Source organism: Schistocerca gregaria, chromosome 7, assembly GCF_023897955.1.
Source record: "Schistocerca gregaria isolate iqSchGreg1 chromosome 7, iqSchGreg1.2, whole genome shotgun sequence".
In the NCBI taxonomy this organism is placed as follows: Eukaryota; Metazoa; Arthropoda; class Insecta; order Orthoptera; family Acrididae; genus Schistocerca; species Schistocerca gregaria.
Window position 1 is genome coordinate 476782946 of NC_064926.1, and position 16658 is coordinate 476799603.

At 43.2% G+C, this 16658-nt stretch overlaps 1 protein-coding gene across 2 annotated transcripts in view; it reads right to left on the bottom strand.

Moving 5' to 3' along the window:
• Positions 1-15673, bottom strand: part of LOC126281270 (soluble guanylate cyclase 88E) — an 883920-nt gene extending 868247 nt beyond the window's left edge. The window contains exon 1 of one of the 2 annotated variants that reach the window (XM_049980094.1): positions 15568-15672. The gene's annotated coding sequence lies outside the window, so the exon portion shown is untranslated. Of the gene's footprint in view, positions 1-15567 lie in introns of both variants that reach the window. The other variant, XM_049980093.1, reaches the window with a different exon arrangement.
• Between the last annotated feature and the right edge of the window lie 985 nt (positions 15674-16658).

Here is a 16658-nt window from a genome sequence, read left to right on the forward strand (position 1 = left end):
CATATCAAAATAATTTTTTACCTTTGTTGGTAGGTTGATTCGGGGGAAGGGACCAAACATATTAGGGAAGGATGGCGAAGGAAGTCGGCTGTGCCCTTTCAAAGGAACCATCCCGGCATTTACCTGAAGCGATTCAGGGAAATCACGAAAACCTAAATCAGGATGGCCGGACGCGGGATTGAACCGTCGTCCTCCCGAATGCGAGTCCAGTGTGCTAACCACTCCGCCACCTCAATTCATTCGTGATGCGTTGTCTTTTGCTTTTGTTTCATTTTCTTTGTTTTTCTTTCTTAGAGTACATTTTAGTTATTTTTTGTCTATATTTAATAGTAAATTGCTTTCTTGATTTTCATGTGCTGCTTCCACCTAGTCTAAGCCCACGCAAGTTTGGAAGTATGCGGGTAGTCCGAAACTTACTGTGGCTTATTTACTTATCGTTATAGTATGCTGCGCTCAATCTTTAATACTCTTGCTGCGGCAAACGACTTTCGCGGCGATTTCCCGTTTACTCCATTTAATCTCACGTATCTTAGCCCAGGGCACCCTCTCGGCTGAATGAGACAGTGTCGCCTCTTTTACCATGCATAGTGCAACTGACAAAAAACGACAAAGAGCTTACGGCATTCATCCAAACATAGTTTGCACTAGCGCAATTCTTTGTCTGCATAACGAAGATTATGACATTTTTCGCCTTGATGGACTGTCGCTAAGCATTCATCAAAACACGGAAATATGATTTCATAAATATATTGATCACTGAGTTAATGACACGACTTTTTTCCAAAATAGAAGGAAGAAATTTTCTTTCAGGGTAGCAGTTTTCAGAGAAGCTAAGGAATTGTCAGTTTTAGTAGGCCTGACTTGGAGTTACGGAGTAAAATTGTGCCCCACATTCTTGTGTCGATGCGGCAGTATGAACGGCTTGCCAGTCGAAATTTCAGAACACTCTCGAGGGAAATTTACGTTGCTGATGCGCGAGATACTTTATCAATAACAGTTCTGCTAGGAGGCTTGAATCAGATGTACCGGAATGACTGTGTATACAGGGTGAGTCACAAAACAACAATACTGCTGTGCACAACCGATCAAAAACAGTCGTTTTTTTCCTTTTTGACTTGCTGTTCACCAAATTACGTGAACAAGTTAACAATTTAACGAGATTCTGAAGAACCTCAAGATCTGGTAAAGCAAATGCTCCATAGAAAGTGTTCTAGGAGGAACAGTAAATAATTTAGTCGATGGTAGTTTACAACAATTCGAATAAAATGTTCCAAATAACACAAGTCCAATTTTCATCGCTTACAGAGATACAGCTTGTCACAAGGATAAGTTTTCGTTTGCGTATCGATGAACTTGTGCACGACTTTGTAATGGAAACATTGCTGCTGCTACTAGGGAATACGGCAGACGGTTTCCTACCTGCATAATAGCATATTTCAGACTTTTTACCCGTGTTTAAACTTACTGCACAAGGCGGGTGCAGTGCCCATCTGTCACATTTCGTCTTAACGCGCAAATGAACAGAGTGTGGATGATTTGGAAGACATTCTGTTGATAGAACGCAGTTCCTCAACACACACACACACACACAGAATTTCCGAACAGAACCGTGTTCCACATACAAGCATATGATGGACATTCAGATGTACTGTCCCTGTCTTTATCTTTTACAGGAAATAGAGCACTTTCGGAAAGGAAGTGGAGGGACATAACTGACTTATGATATTGGCTAGTTGTAAACCTGCAAGTAAACCCATTAATATTGTTTACTGATGAAGCCACTTTTACTCGTGATGATATCAATAATACTCGTCCCTCAAACAGGTGATATGACGAAATCCAACATGACTTTTTGGAAACACATTTTAAAGAAGGCCTCTGTGTTAATGTGTGATGTGTCACCTCGTCGACTTAAAAAATGAGCTTCCATCGTTATGGGGAATGGTTCGCATGGGGACCCAGCGGATCCAATTATGAACGCCCGCTGAGCCATACCTTCAGCAGCTCCGAGTACAAGTGCACTCTGCTGCCGCAATATAGGACGGCCGGCGGCAGCTCCACGCACCAGTCTCCATCGAACTCTTCCACAGTCTTCAGTTTTAATCAGCCTTCGACAGCTCCATCACGCCTTAGTAGCGGGAGCCTCACACTGGATGGTGCTCTTCAGTTTCCTTCTTGTAACAGCTGGACTTTATTGCTGTTTGTTTTTTTGTAAAAAAATCGTGCAAATGGATCTGAGCACTATGGGACTTAACTACTAAGGTCATCAGTCCCCTAGAACTTAGAACTACTAAAACCTAACTAACGTAAGGACAGCACACACATCCATGCCCGAGGCAGGATTCGAACCTGCGGCCGGAGCGGTCACGCAGTCCCAGACTGTAGCGCCTAGAACCGCTCGGCCACCCCGGCTGGCGTTCGTTTGTAAAGTTTCTTCGCAATGCTTGGAGAAAGTTACAAGATAAGTGAAGCGTTTGTTTACTGTATTAACGTGTCCGCTTATCATTTCTGCTGTCCAGCTTACCCATGAAATGTCGTGTGATGAGGGCCTCCCGTCGGGTAGACCTTACGCCTGGTGCAAGTCTTTCGATTTGACGCCACTTCGGCGACTTGAGCGTCGATGGGGATGTGACGACATATGTTGCACCTTACTGTTGCGTATGAGGTAGTACACAACAAGTACATCTAGTAGCTCAGTTCCACTGCTGTTTAGGTCCTAACAGCCCATGTTAACATGGTAGCAGCATAACAGTCTCAGTATGTAGCGATAGAGTCTATAGAATGTCTTCATAAATTTAAAAAAGCTATGTATTTGAAACTCGTTTTTTTTCATTGAGTTGCAACTTTGTTGTTTTTGCTTATGTGTTCCTTGAATATGGAAATTACGCCCTGTCTATCCCATTTAACATTTATCACACATATAATGGACGGCTACGAAGAAAAATTCCGTAGATCACGAGTATGAGAAATTAAATGTGCAGGGTGTGATAAATTTTACATAGGACAGACAGGGCGCTGTTTCGGCGCTCCATGGAAGGCACAAATAGTGAAACTACTTTCGTTGCACACACAATCGGTGCGGAGCAAATGAAAATATAGAACAGCAGGTGTAAGTGAATCATACAGCTCCAAAAAGTCGTTTCTTTGGTATCAGGGGCATTCAAATGAAACCCGGTCACTACTGTAAAGTAACTGTACCGATTTTATTAACTCAAAAATATAGTTATATATAGTACACACATACTCAAAAATAGTCACAAAAACTGTTGGCACATTTATCTCATTGCGACACTAGCCGGTCGATTCCATCCTTGAAAAAGCTAGTGGGCTGCTGTCGGATCCACGCCTGAACCCAGTCACACACTTCGTCGTCCGTTGCGAATCGATGTCCGCGAATAGATTGTTTTAGAGGTTGTAATGGTACTTGAATTACTTAATCATTACGGCACCTGACCTCAACCTCTCGGTACCAGCAATATTCTACTATGTTTCTGTAAAGTAGTTAACATATTTCTGTGACAACATTCAGATTTGATTTCATTAATGTAGAGGAACTTCGATACATCGATATGTACATATTGCAATGATACTATTCTTATGTGTATTCTTTCTTTTGTCACTATGATCTTTGACGTACTTGTAACTCTGATTTTTGGGCGCGTAAGCGATTATTAGAGAGTCAAGCTTTGGCCGTCTTGTTAAAAAGACGCAAATTGTAGTCAGTTTATGAAATGTGAACTTCAACAGTGAGGAAGATATTTTCAAGTATGTTTTATATTGTGAAGTGATGTTTTGGAACGAGTTACGTGATATTGCAACAAAATTAATAAAAAAGAAGTGTAACTTAAATTCGGAGTGCTGATTGGTCTTTTACATCACCATTGTCCTAACTTGCAAAAGTTTAATCTTCAATAATGGTTTAAGTAACACATCTATAAAACTTTTGAATACAGCAGAATAACACCTAGGCCTCCTTGCATCCGAGCTTGGAATCATCACTACCTAGATTTTCGACGATTGACCATGAGTTCACAACGAGACCAGCGTGGGAAACACGAAGAGATGAGTGCCTAGTTTATCCATTATTTCAAGAAATGACTTTATTAACTGTGCTCTAATGACACTTGCAACATAATATAACTTTGTTGTAGCCCGAAAATGCAATTTTTAGCAGCGTGAGCAATACTGCAGTCATAATTAATTTTTGGCCTTTGTTGTGGTAGGGTTGTTGGAAGGTCCAAACACGTTACTAAAACGTTCACTTCCGCAACTATTTCCGGTGTGATGACACGCTGAGGCTGTCGAGCATCGTCTTCCAGTGACTCGCCCCCCTCATGGAATCGTTTGCGCCATTCCACAACACTTGAACGACTCACACTGTACCCACCGTGCATAGCCTTCATAAGTCGATACTATTCACAGCCTCCAACTTCCTGCACCGCCAAAAATCGCATCACTCCTCGTTATTCCTTCTAACTCGCCTGCATTTTCGGTAGTGGACGATAACTTGCGTGACCACCTTCTCTTCGGCGTGAAACCACACTGGCGGCGCTGTGCAACATCAAACGGTCCGCACGCGTCAGCCTCTACCAACAGATGACGCCGCCATACCCGCAGTTACGTAGTGCCACCTTACGTGTAATGCAAAGGTAGACGCACTGACGAGGTTTCACTCGAATGAACCTCATATAATAGAGGCACTCGAAATTTTGGCGCAACACTTAAAATAGCCCGAGGAACTGCTCAATGAACAAAATCGTACAGAAAGTTTTTAGACACACATCGCTATGAACATGCTGAAACAGTTACGCAACTACGATGTTTACGCTAGCTAATGGAATCAGCTCAGCACTGAAGTCGAACTGCGCTCTGTACAAGGCATGTCGATTACTCTGCTGCTCACTATCTACTTGTAACAGCACCGTTAATAATACGAAATTTGACTCTTCCAAAGCCTGCGTAATCACTAGACTCCAGATCTTTCAGCAGGAGAAATTTAAGGTAATAGAACAAAAAAAAAAATTCTAGTTATGCAGCCACGTGCCCAAATGCACAAGTAATGTATCTACATCTACATGTATACTCTGCAAACCCTTATGAAGTGCAAGGCAGGGGGTACTTCCCATTGTATTACGTACAGGGATTTCTTCCCATTCCATTCACTTATGGAGAACGGGATAACATAGATGTCTCAGTGCACTCCGTACCTAGTCTAACCTCGACATCACCGTCCCTGCAGAAACGATTCCCAGATTCCCCAGTTAATTGTTCGTCTTTCAGCTCAAGTTTCTCAGCATTTCCGTGAAACTCTTCCGTAGCTCAAGCAATCACGTCACCAATGTAGCCCGTCTTTGTATATATTCAATAGTCTCTGTTAGATTTATTTCGTGAGTCTCACACACATGAGCAACTGTCTAGTACTATTCGCGGGAGTACACTGTAAGGCAAAAACGACCAACCACGAAGGAATTATCCGAATGGGATGGAGATCGCCAGACGTAATATACATGTACAGGGTGTTTCAAACATGACCGGTATATTTGAAACGGCAATAAAAACTAAACGAGCAGCGATAGAAATACACCGTTTGTTGAAATATGCTTGGGACAACAGTACATTTTCAGGCGGACAAACTTTCGAAATTACAGTAGTTACAATTTTCAACAACAGATGGCGCTGCAAGTGATGTGAAAGATATAGAAGACAACGCAGTCTGTGGGTGCGCCATTCTGTACGTCGTCTTTCTGCTGTAAGCGTGTGCTGTTCACAACGTGCAAGTGTGCTGTAGACAACATGGTTTATTCCTTAGAACAGAGGATTTTTCTGGTGTTGGAATTCCACAGCCTAGAACACAGTGTTGTTGCAACAAGACGAAGTTTTCAACGGAGGTTTAATGTAACCAAAGGACCGAAAAGCGATACAATAAAGGATCTCAACGGACTGGAAACGTGACGGATGAACGTGCTGGCAAGGTAGGGCGACCGCGTACAGCAACCACAGAGGGCAACGCGCAGCTAGTGCAGCAGGTGATCCAACGGCGGCCTCGGGTTTCCGTTCGCCGTGTTGCAGCTGCGGTCCAAATGACGCCAACGTCCACGTATCGTCTCATGCGTCAGAGTTTACACCTCTATCCATACAAAATTCAAACGCGGCAACCCCTCAGCGCCACTACCATTGCTGCACGAGAGACATTCGCTAACGATATAGTGCACAGGATTGATGACGGCGATATGCATGTGGGCAGCATTTGGTTTACTGACGAAGCTTATTTTTACCTGGACGGCTTCGTCAATAAACAGAACTGGCGCATATGGGGAACCGAAAAGCCCCATGTTGCAGTCCCATCGTCCCTGCATCCTCAAAAAGTACTGGTCTGGGCCACCATTTCTTCCAAAGGAATCATTGGCCCATTTTTCAGATCCGAAACGATTACTGCATCACGCTATCTGGACATTCTTCGTGAATTTGTGGCGGTGCAAACTGCCTTAGACGACACTGCGAACACCTCGTGGTTTATGCAAGGTGGTGCCTGGCCACATCACACGGCCGACGTCTTTAATTTCCTGAATGAATATTTCGATGATCGTGTGATTGCTTTGGACTATCCGGAACATACAGGAGGCGGCGTGGATTGGCCTCCCTATTCGCCAGACATGAACCCCTGTGACTTCTTTCTGTGGGGACACTTGAAAGACCAGGTGTACCGCCAGAATCCAGAAACAATTGAACAGCTGAAGCAGTACATCTCATCTGCATGTGAAGCCATTTCGGCAGACACGTTGTCAAAGGTTTCGGGTACTTTCATTCAGAGACTACGCCATATTATTGCTACGCATGGTGGATATGTGTAAAATATCGTACTATAGAGTTTCCCAGACCGCAGCGCCATCTGTTGTTGACAATTGTAACTACTGTAATTTCGAAAGTTTGTCTGCCTGAAAATGTACTGTTGTCCCAAGCATATTGCAACAAACGGTGTATTTCTATCGCTGCTCGTTTAGTTTGTATTGCCGTTTCAAATATACCGGTCATTTTTGAAACACCCTGTACAAACAAGCAAATGTCTACAATTTCAGAAAAATTGGATAATTCATTCAAGAGGAGGAGTTTCACAAATTGAACCAGTCAGTAACGCGTTGGTCCTCCTCTGGCCGTTATGCAAGCAGTTATTCGGCTCGGTATTGATCGACAAAGTTGTTAATATCCTCCAGAGCGATAACGTGTCAAATTCTGACCATTTGGCACTTTAGATTCAAATTGAAACAGATACAAAATCCCCAATATTGGCGATCTTTTACAGAATCTAAAAATTTTGCGCGGGCTTCCAATGCGAGATGCTTATAACAGTTTACACAACGAAACTTTGTCTCGAAACCTAGCAGAAAATCCAGTGAGATTCTGGTCGTTTGTGAAGTATATTAGCGGCAAGAAACAATCAATGCCTTTTCTGCGCGGTAGTAATGGAGATACTATCGAAGACAGTGCTGAAAAAGTAGAGTTACGAAGCACAGCCTTCCTAATGCCTTCACAAAAGAACACGAAGTAAATATTCCAGAATTAGAATCGAGAACAGCTGCCAACATGAGTAACGTAGAATTAAATGTCCTCGGAGTAGTGAAGCAACTTAAATCATTTAATAAAAGCAAGTCTTCTGGCCCAGACTGTATACCGGTTAGGTTCCTTTCGTAGTTTGCTGATGCATTAGCTCCATACTTAACAATCATATACAACAAGTCGCTCGATGAAAGATCCGTACCCAAAGACTGGAAAGTTGCACAGGTCACACCAATATTCGAGAAAGGTAGTAGGAGTAATCCACTAAATTACGGGCCCATATCGTTAACGTCGATATCCAGCAGGATTTTAGAACTTGTATTGTTTTCGAACATTATGAATTACCTCGAAGAAAACGGTCTATTGACACACAGTCAACATGGGTTTAGAAAACATCGTTCCTGTGAAACACAACTAGTTCTTTATTCACATTAAGTGTTGAGTGCTATTGACAAGGGATTTCAGATCGATTCCGTATTTCTGTATTTCCGGAAGGCTTTTGTCACTGTACCACACAAGCGGCTCGTAGTGAAATTGCGTGCTTATAGAATATCGTCTCAGTTATGTGACTGGATTTGTTATTTCCTGACAAAGAGGTCACAGGGCGTAGTAATTAACGGAAAGTCATCGAGTAAAACAGATGTGATTTCAGGCGTTCCCCAAGGTAGTGTTATAGGTCCTTTACTGTTCCTTATCTACATACACGATTTGGGAGACAATCTGAGCAGCTGTCTTCGGTTGTTTGCAGATGACGCTGTCGTTTATCGACTAGTAAACTCATCAGAAGATCAAAACAAACTGCAAAACGATTTATAAAAGATATCTGAAGGGTGCGAAAAGTGACAGTTGACCCTAAATAACGAAAAGTGTGAGGTCATCCACATGAGTGCTAAAAGGAACTCGTTAAACTTCGGTTACACGATAAGTCAGTCTAATCTAAAAGCCGTAAATTCAACTAAATACCTAGGTATTATAGTCACGAACAACTTAAATTGGTAGGAACACATAGAAAATGTTGTGGGGAAGGCTAACCAAAGACTGCGTTTTATTGGCAGGACACATAGAAAATGTAACAGACGTACTAAGGAAACAGCCTACACTACGCCTGTCCGTCCACTTTTAGAATACTACAGCGTGAGAATCTTCTCACGAAAATCCAATCACCAACTTCCTACTCCGAATGCGAAAATATTTTGTTGACACCGACCTGCATAGGGAGGAATGATCACAAAGCTAAAATAAGAGAAATCAGAGCTCGTGCGGAAAGATATAGGTGTTCATTCTTTCCGTGCGCTATACGAGATTGGAATAATAGAGAATTGTGAAGGTGGTTCGATTAATCCTCTGCCAGGCGCCTGAATGTTATTTGCGGAGTATCCTTGTAGATGTAGATTGTCAAAATACCATGATGGTTGGAGGGTCCTGCCATATCGTTCCTAACGTTCTCAACTGGGGAGAGATCTGGCGACCTTGGTGGCCAAGGTAAGGTTCGACAAGCGCGGAGACAGACAGTAGAAACTCTCGCTGAAGTATCACCTACGTACTGCTGTGCTGTAAGGGTGCTGCGGATGACAAAAAAAAGCGTCTTGCCATGAAGTGCACCGTCACCCCAGACCATTACTTCCTGGTCTTGGGCCGTATGGCATGCGATACTCGAAATTTCAGTCACCAATTTTCTCCTGCGAATGTGAAAATATTTTTTTGACGCCAATACAGATAGGGAAAAACGACCATCATAATAAAACAAGTGAAATCAGAGCTCGCACCGAAACATATAGCTGTTTGCTTTTTCCTCGCGTTGTTCGAGAGTGCAATAACAGAGAATTATTGTGAAGGTGATTCGATGAACCCTCTGCCAGCCACTTAAGTGTGATTTGCAGAGTATCTATGTAGACGTAGATGTAGAATTGTGCTGAGTGCACAGGTGGTACAAGAGACATTTCAGAAGCAAATAACCTAAATTCACATTTGGAAAGCTAAAGAGTTTATCTGTTCTAAGTAAAAGAAGTACATGCGACTTCCTGCATAGTGCCGCACTCTGTGATGATAAATTTTAAGCCCTAACCAAATGCCCGGTGGAAAAAGTGATATGGTGGATAGAAGAGCATTTGTTGCTATCTTTAATGAAGGTACAAAAAAATGGTTCAAATGGCTCTGAGCATTACACGACTTCACTTCTGAGGTCATCAGTCGCCTAGAACTTAGAACTAATTAAACCTAAGTAACCTAAGGACATCACACTCATCCATGCCCGAGGCAGAATTCGAACCTGCGACCGTAGCGGTCGCTCGGTTCCAGACTGTAGCGCCTAGAACCGCACGGCCACTCCGGCCGGTGAAGGTACAAGTATCTCAATTTTTTGGAAGTACAGCAATTGCCTAATGTGCAGCATTTAAATGTACCTATAATAAAATTTAATGCATGGTTAAAGAGACCAGTTTTTGAAATACCGCTTGAACATCTTTTGGAAAAATCAGCATACTCACACAACAGATCACAAGATCCTTAAACCTGAGCATACGTATATGCAATGCGATGAATATTTCGGTCTCTCTGAAGGGGCAAAGAAACATCGAGCATGCATTTGTTTTCCAGGAAAGGACGCAAACATGAAGCAGGGCATCAGAAAATTTTCCAAAGTGGAACTTAAAACAGGTAACTTACTTTCTATTAAAGCCTTGGATTCCACAGCAAATGATAAAGTTACTTACGCCACTAAAGGAGGAATAACCAGGTGGATCTGAATTAGCAAAGAGGGTCCTCTAACAATGAAGTTCTCAAGTGTTCACAAAATTGTGATCTTAAGCTAACAGAGGCGGATTTTAGGAAGCCCAATATTCGTTCCCACCAACACCTCTTCTGGAGCCTTTGCATCAAGATTAGTTTTAAATAAAATTTGATAAATGGGAAAATCTTCTGGAGACGAGGAACTACATCCCGCCACTTTGTCGAGAGTCCCGTAACAATATAGTCCAGTCCTCACAACAGTCACCATGAGTGCAAGAAAAGGGAGTGCAGAAAGAAGAGGACGTGGAGGACTGAAAAGTGCACAACGCAATGGCGGAGCATCACGAGTTTGGACCAGAGAGGACATTCTTCAAGAAATGATTATGGATCTATAGACACTGGCTGACTATTTTATAGAAAGTGACTGAATAATCTCTCGTACGTCTTCCATATATTTTCATTTTGGTATTTTAATTTTATTTGCTTTTTACGTATTATTTTTCAGCTTGTTACATTAATTTCGGTTTAATTACTCCCATATCCTTGTTTTTCAAAAATATTTATTGTACTATGTATGTTGTGTGTGTTTTACCAAAAAATATTCAAAATATAGCACAGTAAATAAAATGTTTTGTACTTCTACCAGTTTTACTCTAAAACGATATAGGACACAAGAATTATAAACATTTTAAATATATTATGAAATGCATCACGGGGGCACTACAATCTCTAACCATAGCTTCCACCATAGACAGACTAACTGACCATCAGGAAAAAAAAACATCTGATGTTTTGATAGCAACTCACATAATTTTTAAATCGCCATTTAACTCTGGCAGAGATTTACTCGGTTTGCTTCAGCATGCACTTGCTAATATACCGTACGATAAAAAGCGTTATCGGTCATGTAGTTCACAGTGGATTCCAGAGTAAGGTAGCAGATACTCGAAAGCTATCATTGTTTTCTTACGCTACTGGCCATTGAAATCGCTACACCACTAAGATGACGTGCTACAGATGCGAAATTTAACCGACGGGAAGAAGATGCTGTGACATGCAAATTACTAGCTTTTCAGAGCATTCACACAAGCTTGGTGCCGGTGGCGACACCTACAACGTGCTGACATGAGGGACGTTTCCATCCGATTTCTCATACACAAACAGCTGTTGACCGGCGTTGCCTGGTGAAACATGGTTGTGATGCCTCGTATAAGGAGGAGAAATGCGTACCATCACGTTTCCGACTTTGATAAAGGTCGGATTGTAGCCTATCGCGATTTCGGTTTATCGTATCGCGACATTGCTGCTCGCGTTGGTCTAATCCAATGACTGTTAGCAGAATATGGAATCGGTGGGTTCAGGAGGGTGATACGGAACGCCGTGCTGGATCCCAACGGCCTCGTATCGCTAGCAGTCGAGATGACAGGCATCTTATCCGCATGGCTGTAACGGATCGCGCAGACACGTCTCGTTCCCTGGGTCAACAGTTGGGGACGTTTGCAACACAACAAGCATATGCACGAACAGTTCGACGACGTTTGCAGTAGCATGGACTATCAGCTCAGAGACCGTGGCTGCGGTTACGCTTGACGCTGCATCGCAGACAGGAACACCTGCGATGGTGTACTCAACGACGAACTTCGGTGCACGAATGGCAAAACGTCATTTTCTCGGATGAATCCAGGTTCTGTTAACAGCATCATGATGGTCACATCCGTGTTTGGCGACATCGCGGTGAACGCAGACTGGAAGTGTGTATTCGTCTTCGCCATACTTGCGTACCACACGGCGTGATGGTATGGGGTGCCATTGGTTACACGTCTCGGTCACCTCTTAACGGCGCTTTGAACAGTGGACGTTACATTTCAGATGTGTGAGGACCCGTGGCTCTACCCTTCATTCGATCCCTGTGAAACCCTACTTTTCAGCAAGATAATGCACGACCACATGTTGCAGGTCCTGTATGGGCCTTTCTGGATACAGAAAATGTTCTACTGCTGCCCTCCAGATCTCTCAGCAGTTGAAAACGTCTGGTCAATGGTGGCCGAGCAACTGGTTCGTCACAATACGCCAGTCACTACTCTTGATGAACTTTGGTAACGTGTTGAAGCTGCGTGAGCAGCTGTGCCTGTACACGCCATCCAAGCTCTGTTTGACTCGATCTGCATTTCTTCATGGTGTAGCACTTTTAATGGCCAGTAGTGTACTTGGCAGCGAGTGGGGTGGGACACATGACGCAAAAGTACAATGTAATAACATTACTTGCCACACTTCACGGCGACTTGCCGATATTATATGTCAGCAACAATCATTAAAGTGGATTACATTCTACAGCCTCCTCTTGTAGTCAGGTCACAGGGCGCAAATTGGGTAATAGTCGGATGCCGCCCACGCAATGTGACCACTAAGAGAAAGCTGACGTCCAACAAGGCGCAGTCGCATTTTCATTTCCACAGTGTGTAACAAGGCTGATCTCTTACACCGCATGATGTATCAACAAACGATCCAATATCAGTAGTCTGGTGTTACTCATTTGCTAAATAAACAGAGAATGGGAACGAAAAGCTAAGAGTTTGTCGTCATTCATTATAAAGGAAACCTTGGCTTGTATTAGTTTTCAATCGAGGACCTTCTACCTCTCACATTGTCAGATTCGTCGAGTTATCAGAGTGAAGTCAGACGTGCACTGTAGCTAGTAAGTCGAAGACAGAGTATCTGCTCAGATATCAAATTCTAGATCGGAACGGAAATATGATTTAGGTTGTTTTAGTTTTCCAGTTATTAATGGGCATGTATTCGAATTTTTATGCAGTTGGCTTGGCTTGGCTTGGTGTATACTCATTGTACTAGACGCTCTGCATAACAATGAACTATTTGTTTCTCATAAATTGTATAGCTGCTACAGAAGAATACTGAAGATAAGGTGGATAGATCACGTAACTAATGAGGAGGTATTGAATAGGATTGGGGAGAAGAGAAGTTTGTGGCACAACTTGACTAGAAGAAGGGATCGGTTGGTAGGACATGTTTTGAGGCATCAAGGGATCACAAATTTAGCATTGGAGGGCAGCGTGGAGGGTAAAAATCGTAGAGGGAGACCGAGAGATGAGTACACTAAGCAGATTCAGAAGGATGTAGGTTGCAGTAGGTACTGGGAGATGAAGCAGATTGCACAGTATAGAGTAGCATGGAGAGCTGCATCAAACCAGTCTCAGGACTGAAGACAACAACAACAACAAATTGTATAGCAAAGTTTACACGAAAAACTTATTTCACTGTTATGAATTTCCTGCAATGTTCTTCATTAGCATTCTTGCTGACTCATTTGAACCACCGAAATTGTAGAGAAAAATGTTTTGATGCTCTTAATGATGAAACAAACGCTTATTCAATAATACGTGCTCTATTAAGAACAGGGAGTGAAACAAGTTGATATCTGTATTTGGCAAGTTTGCTGGCGCCTGTAAAAATATGTTCTTAACAGCGATTACATATGTTTCATCCGTGTTTCGTTAAATGGCATTGTAAGCACATGCGCTTATTTGTGGTAGAATCCCTACAACGAGACAGCCTTAGGAGGGCTTTGTTCTCGCTTATACGGGCACCTCAGTCAAACGGGACGCGTCAGGTACTTCTAACCAAACTGCATGAGTATGGAGCAACGCTTCGGATGTGCGACTAGATCCGTGATTACCTATCACAAACGTCACAGCATGTAGTAATCCACGAGAAATTACCGACTAAAACATAAACGATTTCAAGCGTTCACCAAGAAAGTGTTATAGGCTCTCTGCTGTTCCTAATCTACATAAACAATTTAGGAGATTTTGTGAGCAGCACTCAGATTTATTGCAGATGATGCTGTCATTTACCTCCTAGTAAATTCATCAGAAGATGAAAATAAAATTGCAAAATGACTTACATACGATATCTCAGTGGTGATAAAAATGGCAAATGTTTCTCAAGAAGGAAAAGTATTAGGTCATCCACATGAGTACACAAAGAAATCTGTTAACTTTCGATTACACGATAAATGAGACAAACTTAAAGGCTATCAAATAGACTAAATATCTAGGAACTACAGTTAAGAACAACGTAAGTTGGAACAGTCACATAGACAATGTTGTGGGGTAGGCAAACCGAAAATAACGTTTTATTGGGAGGACACTTATAAGATGCAACAGGTCTACTAAAGAAATTGCCTACACTACGCTTGTTCGCCCTCCGCTACCGCGTTGCTGTGCCGTAAGGGATCCTTACCAGATAAATCTGACGAAGGACATCGAAAAATTTCGAAGAAGGGATGCTCGTTGTGTATGTTCGTGAAATACTGGAGAGAGTGTCACGGATATGATAAAGCGAATTGCTGAGAGATCTTTTCACGGAATTTCAACCACCAAATTTCTGCTATGAATGTGAAAATATTTTATTGTATCCAAGCTACATAAAGGAAATGATCATCATCATAAAATAAGAGAAATCAGAACTCGTACAGAGAGATTTAAGTGTTCGTTCTTCCAACGCTCTGTTAGAGTGTGAAACGGTAGAAAAATAGTTGAATGTGGTTCGCAGAACACTCTGCCAGGCGCTTAATTGTGAGTAGCAAAGTAGGAATGTAGATGTGGATGGACGTGTCAGCAGAGCAGTGACGCGACACACGTGATCGAATCCACTTCAAGTCTTCCGCGATCTTATTGAAACCTGTTATGGTACCAGTCCACCAGAAAATACAACACTGCGAACAAGGATTCTTTCTAGAAAAAACAAATTCTCTATATCCTAGAGATTGTACTCTAGACGTACTCTGACCATATTCCACACTGAAAATTCGCTGCACTGCCACAATGATCCATGAAGCGACAGGTCTTCCTGAAACATTTAAAGAAAGTAAACGTGGGCGCGATGGATTGGTGGTCTTGAAACCTGTACTGTGCGCAGTGTGAGCATTCTGAACGAGAGTTTCTAGCCCTGTGAGGACGACTGTGAACGCTCTTTCCTCTCTCGTCGTATTTGAGAAAGTTAAACTCCGTTTACGTGGAGAATGGTTTCACAATTGTTGCAATTGTGCAGTGCATGTCAGTGGAAGGGTATGCCTACTGTAACTTGGCACGTAATGTTAAAATCACAGTAACGATTGACAGGGCTATCTTCTCAACAAAATTCGCGAAATGCCACGTTAAAGTGGTTAATTAGCTATCGATGGAACTGTTCCGCGAAGGAAGTGCGTGTTAACAGAGCGCGGGCTCGGGCAGCGGGTGGAGGCGCTGCGCTGGCGGTGCTGCCTACCTTGCGCTGCGCGCCGAAGAAAGGCCGCCGCGCGACCGCTCTCAATGCTGGCCGGCGGAACCCGAACGACGAAGCAGCCGACGCCGCGTGTGCCGACGCACTGAGCCACGGCCGCGACGCCCGGCCCGCGAGGCGCCCGAGAGCGGCGGCACTGCGCATGCGCCGCTGGCCGCGCGCGGGGGATCCCTCCGTCGGGAATCCCTCTAGCGGCCCCGACGCTGGCTCTCCACGATCGTCGGTTTCGCCGCTGTTTGTCGAACTGTCTTCCTTCAGAGACATAACGTGGTGTCCCATGGCTCTGTTGTCCAGGAGGCAAAGGCTACGCGACACGGCAGCAGGCCCCTTCAGCTTCTACATCTACATCCATACAGCGCAAGCCACCTGACGGTGTGTGGCGGAGGGTACCTTGAGTACCTCTATCAGTTCTCGCTTCTATTCCAGTCTCGTATTGTTCGTGGAAAGAAGGATTGTCGGTATGCCTCTGTGTGGGCTCTAATCTCTCTGATTTCATCCTCATGGTCTCTTCGCGAGATATACGTAGGAGGGAGTAATATACTGCTTGACTCCTCGGTGAAGGTATGTTCTCGAAACTTTAACAAAAGCCCGTACCGAGCTACTGAGCGTCTCTCCTGCAGAGTCCTCCACTGGAGTTTATCTATCATCTCCGTAACGCTTTCGCGATTACTAAATGATCCTGTAACAAGCGCGCTGCTCTCCGTTGGATCTTCTCTATCTCTTCTATCAACCCTATGTGGTACAGATCCCACACTCCTGAGCAGTATTCAAGTAGTTGGCGAACAAGCGTACTGTAACCTATTTCCTTTGTTTTCGGATTGCATTACCTTAGGATTCTTCCAGTGAATCTCAGTCTGGCATCTGCTTTACCGACGATCAACTTTATATGATCATTCCATTTTAAATCAATCCTAATGCCTACTCCCAGATAATTTATGGAATTAATTGCTTCCAGTTGCTGACATATATTGTAGGTAAATGATAAGGGATCTTTCTTTTTATGTATTCGCAGCTCATTACACTTGTCTACATTGAGATTCAATTGTCATTCCCTGCACCATGCGTCAATTCGCTGC